This window comes from Cupressus sempervirens, chromosome 10 (assembly GCF_028749045.1).
Source record: "Cupressus sempervirens isolate cs-2001-9-10 chromosome 10, ASM2874904v1, whole genome shotgun sequence".
NCBI lineage: Eukaryota > Viridiplantae > Streptophyta > Pinopsida > Cupressales > Cupressaceae > Cupressus > Cupressus sempervirens.
This window is the reverse complement of record NC_143127.1, coordinates 266,860,055-266,867,832: the sequence shown is the minus strand read 5'-3', so window position 1 is coordinate 266,867,832 and position 7,778 is coordinate 266,860,055. Positions and strand designations below refer to the sequence as shown.

At 31.0% G+C, this 7,778-nt stretch overlaps 1 pseudogene; it reads left to right on the top strand.

Annotated features, from left to right (window-relative positions):
* Nucleotides 1-287: 287 nt before the first annotated feature.
* LOC149533667 (protein neprosin-like) lies at nucleotides 288-7,292 on the top strand (annotated as a pseudogene).
* The last annotated feature ends 486 nt before the right edge of the window (nucleotides 7,293-7,778 follow it).

Below are 7,778 nucleotides of genomic sequence, written 5' to 3'. Positions count from 1 at the left end.
AAGAGAAGGAGAAGAAGCAAGAAGCAAAAGGAGAAGAACACTTGAACAAAGAAGAAAAGGAGCTTTCTATGGGTAATTGAAATGTAAAATAATCAATATACAATAGAGGAATCTCATCTAAACCAACTGATCCTTGCACCCTTCAAAGGTACAATTGCTAGTTATTGCATGGCTAACCTACTTTAGTAGTTGAACTTACAAACCTCCTCAATCCAACATAAAAGGTACATAATTACTTGCCAATAATATGAGAAAAAATTCAGCTTAGAGCACTGCAATCAACCAAGATGCTTTACATTAGTATTTTTGGGCTTTTTCTTTTAATTCTCTTGTCAATCTATGTACTCTCGGATGATAACATGAGTGTAGATGAGTTTCTCAATTATGTCAATCCCCCTGTGATTCATAAATATTAGGTTATACCTCTTCTTACTTTTTATTTTCAGATATATTTTTTGTACCTTTGATTCAATTTGATTTAAATTGCCTTCTTCTATGTCTAGCAGGAGGAGGACGGAGATACCATCTTGTGCATGAGGTTCCAAGATCAACTAACATTAAGATTACAAACCTCTCACAATGCTCATATGATAGTATGTGATTTACCTTGATCTTGTAAATCTACTTTGTTTTGGTTTATATTAAATAATAGATTTTAAGCATTTATTAGTCCTTGACTTATAGGGAGGAGTTTTATGTTTCCACCTTGTTTATGTTATTTATTTATAAAGGTGTCTATTAGCCTAGTGAGTCATTCATCTAAACAAGTCAATATTGCACCATTGACTAAATTTCAAAAAAAGGAAAACAGAATGAATTTCTTTGAAATTTTCAGCATTTGATCTTCATGATCTATATATTTTTTGATCTAAAACAACAAAAATTTCATGTACTTTCATGAATTCGAAAAAAATCATGTTTGACTTTCTTTTTTTTGTCTTTGGTGTAATTTGTATGGAGATTAGCCAACACCCATTGATTTACTATAAACTTCAAAATTGTGACTCCATCAAATGATTTTATTTTATTATTAAAAGTGGGTTAATTTTGCTTGTGGGTTAGGAAAGGAGAGGATTTTTGAAATAGAATGGAGAAGGTGGTATAGGGAATTTCAGCCTTTCATGTCCTCCTGGAACACTTTCATTTAGGGAAGTAAACAAAGAAGACATTCTTAGAGCTAGTGGTGTGGAAAAGTATACCAAGAAGTCTTCTCCTAAAAATATTGATATTCTTGCAGAATATGAGAATACACGTTCCCACAAGGTATAATATCATTCATTTCAATTCAATAGTGTGACATTGATATATATGTGTGTGTGTTTTATTTTAAGACTTGGAAAAGGGAAAACCCTCCTATAAACTACAATGTTTGGTTAAAACTTTTAAGATGATAAATATGTCTAATGATGTTGTGGTTCAATGAATTTACTAGTTATATGCAATTGTGGAGTTCAAATTTTTCGATAAGCCAATTAGTGGAATGAGTGCTTACAATAGTTTATGGAAGCCTCATGTTGCAAATGTTGCACATTATAGTCTGAGTCAAGTTTGGGTTATTGAAGAGAACCGACTTGAAACAATTGAAGTAGGGTGGCATGTGAGTCGATTTAGTTCATGTTTAGTTACCATGATTTAAATATTTTATGTTTCCTAGAAAGAACATATTTTCTTATTGAATTGCATTTTAGGTGGATCCACAAAGATATGATGAGGATGAGCCAAGGTTCTTCATATATTGGATTGTAAGTTTGTTGTTTTTTTGTGCATTGACAAGCTTAGTCTTTAGCTTTTTTGAAGGAAATTATTCAAGTAATCGATGATGTTTCTATATGTTGGGCATTTGTAGCTTATCATTATGAGAAAGAAAATTAAACACCCATCATTTTTTGGAAATCGACTAACTATCAATATTGAATTATTTTAATGAAACAACATAGGTGTAATAGTATTAGATTTTTGGAATGTTGGAAATGGAATCTAATGGATCAATCACAAGAGCATCATACTTGAAGATCTAAAAATAAAAACTCTTATGCTATACTGATAATCAAAGAAATAAAAAATAGAGCATAAACAATAAACAACTAAAATCAGAATAAAAACTCTATTTTTATTGAATGTATTAAAATTCGAAAAATACATAATACATTATAAAGAAGTTAACTAAAGCACTTAACCTTGACTATTGATCAAGGAAGATAATAAAAAAACACTGAACAATAACATGCAAAGAGATTGCATGAAAATAATAGTTTTTCATACTACGTAAACTAATTAAAAAATAATTAAAAATGATAACATGTAGTTTTATTATGTATGAGATAAATAAAATAAACTAAATTAAAATGGCATGCACTAGAACTGAACTCTACAGTGGGATTGATGCATTCTAAATGCATCAAGCATGCATGACTTGACTTGAGCACTGAGTAGTGGTTGAATGCATGTAGTAAGTGTGCATGTGTATTCAAGAATGCATGCCTTTAGTATCAAATGCTAGTTAGCAAAACTAAATCAAGTTATCATCTTGAGCATTTATAGTGTGGTTTAAAGGAGCACTTGAATTCAAAATGGACTATTCATCATTGAGTAGCTTAAATTAAATTCTTCAACATTTACAATGTGATTCAAAAGAGTGCTGAAAAATAAACCACATTTCAAACAAAGATAGACTATTAATTAAGAAGATGGATAACTCTAATAAGAGTATACTAATAACAAGAGTTGCACCAGTACAACTAGAGTCCCGCCTATCATAAATAAAAGCATATATTGTAATGATACAAGTGAAATTCCTTTTAGATTTTTCTCATTATAAAAATCTGTAGACACTAAATTTTTTACAACAATATGTTGAGAGGAACTTTTCTTGGCTTTATGGTAATTTCCATATACTTGGTCATTGCTTGTGTAGAGTTGAAAAATATGTTCCAAGCAGTGACCATCAAATGAAGCTTGTAGGCCAATGTGTACGATGGTACATTGTTTTGAGCTTCAAGTGCCTTTATTGGCCATCTCTTAGTCTTCTAGTTGTAACTCATAATAAGCATGATTGTTCCCTTGGTATAATTTATGGTCTATAGTAATAGCCCTTCTTGTCACATCCCTCTCTTAGCCTTCTACAGAACATGCCTTCAGTTAAATCTATCAACTTCATGTTTTCACTTACTTCCTTTACTTTGATTCACATGGAAAATGAGAATCCCAACCTCAATAGACATGGCTAACAACTAAATTGTAACCCACGCCCACTACAAATAGCTCAGGATTAAGGTAGTAGCCAATTTAGGCCTTCTTGGTGATTCAAACCAGGTACCTTTAAATTACAACTTTCTAATGATGTTATGATAGGAGTATTGGTGGTAGGAATGTTTCTTCTATTTCAATTAGACATTCTGCAGTGTTGGATGCACCTAATCAATATGTGGTAAGTATTTTTGGTAGTATATGTATTTAGGAAGTGGCCAGCAGGAATGGTTGATGTATATATACAATGTAAGGATTAGTCAGGACTCAGAAGAGGGTAAAGTGAGATTTTTACCATTTTAAATTCTACTATTTAAGTTTTAGTTTTATCAACACTTAGGATTGAATCCAACAAGAAAATTGTTTGTTCTATATTCATCATGTATTTGCATATATAATATTTAAAACATTTGGCTACATTGTCTTTGTGTATAATATCCATAATACTCATACATAGCAAAAATTGCAGCATTTTGTCATATATGGACAATTATTGTTGACTTAGGAATAATGCACTATTAGACCTCTAATACCCAAGATAACCAAAAAAATAAAAGTTCCTACATTTAAAATTGAGTAGGATTGTTGAAATTGTTTGCATGCAAAGTAACAATTTTCAAAAAAGAAATGTAATTATAAGTTTATGAGCTGACAATACACACGACAATAATAGATAATTGATGAATAAACAAGTTATTATGAGAGTTTGAGTAAAAAATAAAGGAGTAAACCAAAACAATAATAGAATGGCATAGGATGCTTGGACAACAATTAATCCCATCCATGGTTGAATGAAGTTTTGAATTTTTGAACCCCCCATTTTTACTACTGCCCCTAACATGAATTATGTGCAATAACAAATGAGACAAATGATTTACCTTTACTACTACACATTAGGCAACTACATTAGCCAGTGAGAGTTCTGAGAAAACTATTAGGAAATGGAAATGCCATTACTAGGGACAACTTGTACTATTAACATTTGAATCATTTGTATAACCAACTGAAGATAATAACCAATTTCTTTTAATTTTAAGAAAAATAATCTAATTTGGAAGCCAGACCAAATAGTTAAAAAGAAAATAAGACATGTTTCCCTAAGATAAGTGGAATTAGAAAATTGAATTGATGATTAAATATCATGATTGAATGTCAACAATGAGAACCATGAAACTCTGAAAGCTTCCTTATATTGCTTCATGTTTCTTGATAGAAGGTAGTTCCAGCCTTCCAAAAGGAATTTTTGAATGTGATTAGAAGTTTTGATGCAAACCTAACACAAAATCAAATCCACAAAATAACACTAAGATTATGATGGATTGTGGAAATATATTCCAAAAGGATTCAAAACTAGTTTTTCTTTTCTTGATATGTTGTGCTTGTTTAAAATCAAATCTCTGTTGTTTTGTCTTACTTTTTCAAGACTTCTACATTCAATATTATATGAAATGGTTTAGATTGGGGTTGGCATCAATGATTGAAATTTAGATAAATTTGGTGAGGTGAGGAATATTATAACAACCATAAAAAATAAAAATTAGATAATTGGGTAGATTAAGAAGAGAATTGAAAAATTAGAAAACTTGCAACAATAACAAGGGGATTGAAAACTCAGACAACTTTTTTTTTAAGGAGAAGCAACTAGGTTGAGGTATGTGCATCTTTTTCCCATATCTTTTAAGTATTGAAGAATTTATATAAAGAATGATGGATCTCTCTAAGTACATGGTACATGTTAAAGTAAATATTGAAATGAAAATAATCAGCAACCGGCTTAATTAATTATGGCCTATAACTTATATGATGCACTTTTTGTAGACTTCTATAATTCACCCATTATTCAGATTACTTTTTAAAGATTTATATATTTGGTTTGAAAGAGCTTCATTTTCATCAACTCTAAACAATCCTAGCAAGATTCAAAGTCTAAAACTTACTAAATGTTTTTGGGTTTCCCTAAACCTCAAAATAGAATACTAAACATTCATGGGTATCTCTAATCCTCAAAAACTAATTCGAACTACAATTCAAAATACCTGTTATCTATCCACAAAATTCTCTAGTGAGAAACTTATCAACTGCCAGTGTTAAACCATCTAAAGTGGATGGCCCTTATTTCATGCCACCTTTCTTAGTGAATGTCTGCAAAAGACCAAGATTAACATGTGAATTTAGGGCTTATAATTTATAGAGAATATTGAGACACTAAAAAGAGACATACATCCATAAAAAAAAGATAGAAAAAAATGGATAATGAAGAATCAAATCAAACATCTAATATTGTAAACATTCATTGAAATCACTAAAACAAATCTGACTTACTCAACCAAACAAAGCTTTCACTGCTAGGGCATCAACATAAGCAAGGTCAATTATATTTGTTTCCCTACTGAATACAATTGAAGGTGTTGCAGGAAAAGATGTAAGGGTATTGAAACAAGTAGAGGTGGGCACAGGAAGTTCATGTTTTTGGAATTTCCTCTAGCCCTACTTAAGAAACTAAGCTGTATATGTTGGACAAAAATGTAGTAAAGGGGAAAAAGGGTAATGATTCATTCCATCTATCATCTTCAGCTATTGCCTAATTGCATACATATAGACTAGCATGCAAAATTGAAGCAAATGCCACGTGAAGGTTTGGAAAATACCAATTGTCCAATTCTATGAACACCTATCTTATTTGTTTTGTGAATTTTGTAGATGGAAAATGAAAAATACCACTGAAAAAATTGACAGTAACCAATAGAAAAAAGGAAATTAAAAATCAAAATCTCATTTTAATAGAAAGAATTCAATGGACCATAGGATAAGAAAATATTGCACAATTCCCCAAAACTAGATTAATTCAATCTAGAGCAATGAAAACTATAGTCTCTACTTCTATAAACAAGACTAACAAAAAAAATTCTTAAATTTAACTCTTAACTAATTCATCAAAACAAATTATAAAATTTATTAAAATTTAATATGCAACTACTTTCTATAAATAAATTTAAAAAGCTCACTGCCAAAAAAAAAAAATTACACACTAAGCACTACATATCTCTATGACACTATCATTTATCTTCACCAACTTCTTTAGCATGAATCAATCTTTATTGCAAGGGTTTGAACGTAAAACCTCAATAGGCTCAGCAAATATGGGAGATTAGTGCATATTAAATTTGTAGACTTGTCACTATGAGAATTGATCCTAATAACAATTTCTTTATTTCATTTTTCCTTATTAAAAAATGACTTTTCAATGTAATCCTCTCATTTTGTCGGAATAATCTTCTTTATAATATTGAATCAACCTTCATTACCCACATTTCATGCTAGAGATTAATAAAACTATTAAACAACCAACATATGACATCACATAAAGATGCACTCTGGAAACATCAATATACCAAATTTATCAAAGTTTACAATTTTTCAGGCTGACAGATATATGAACACTGGCTGCTACAACAGATATCTGAACAGCTTTCTTGTCAATTTCAGGGACCACTCAAGCCAACCAAATTATCTTCCACGAGCCAATACGAGCTACCAATAACCATAAGAGTGCTATGTACTATCACTGCTATCTAACCCATTTCCTTACTTGAATGATCATTTTCATACCCTAACCTTAAAAAATCACATTTACTGGTTTTGGCAAACTTGACTAACAGTTAGAGATAGATGGAGAATCAGCTTAGATTTTGGAAGTGTGTGGAACATTTGTGGGATATTAGCCTTCCAATTTGTTTAGATTTATTAGCAAATCTTCCTCCCTCATTATATATGAAGGGGAAGTATCATACTTAGCAAAGAAGAAAGGAGAAATTTGAAGCAGGACAGAGATGGGCAGTGGGTGGTCTCCTTCAGAAGGATGGAGATCAAGTGCACATTTCAGGCAAATACAATTCTATGGAGCGAACAACTTTAAGGTGGAGAAATCTATCAGGGCTTCAAACAGCAATTGCTATGATATTGTCGTTGGAGAGGAGTATGATTTTGGAGGGCTGTATGCCTCATATGGGAGACCTGGGGGTGGCTCACGGAATTGTCAAGCTTGATTAGCATTTTTTGAAGCATTCATTTTCATTGAAGGTTTCTTTTTTCTTCTTATGTCATGTAGAGGAAATTTATTTCAATGTAACTTACACACAAGAATATTTTACCACAAATGGAGTGGGTATAAAGATGCAAGATATAATAGAATGACCTTTATATGTATCCCTCTCGATGGCTTTTTTTTCTCATGGGAAAAGATTTTTGCATAAATTTTATCCATCTATCAGTTTCTTGTGCTAAGCTTTCATATATAGGAACCCTTTAAACATCACACACTAAGCTTAATTCCTAAACCAAAAGTGCTAAATAAATCACACACTAAGTTTAATTCCTAGACCAAAAGTGTTAAATAATCAAAGTGGACTTTTTTTTGCCAAGCTTAATTCTTCCCTTAGTGTGTGATGTTTAAGGGTGGCCATATATATCATTATATTGAATTTCTTTTGTTAAGCTACCATATATCATAATATTGAAGCTAGATTGAAGTT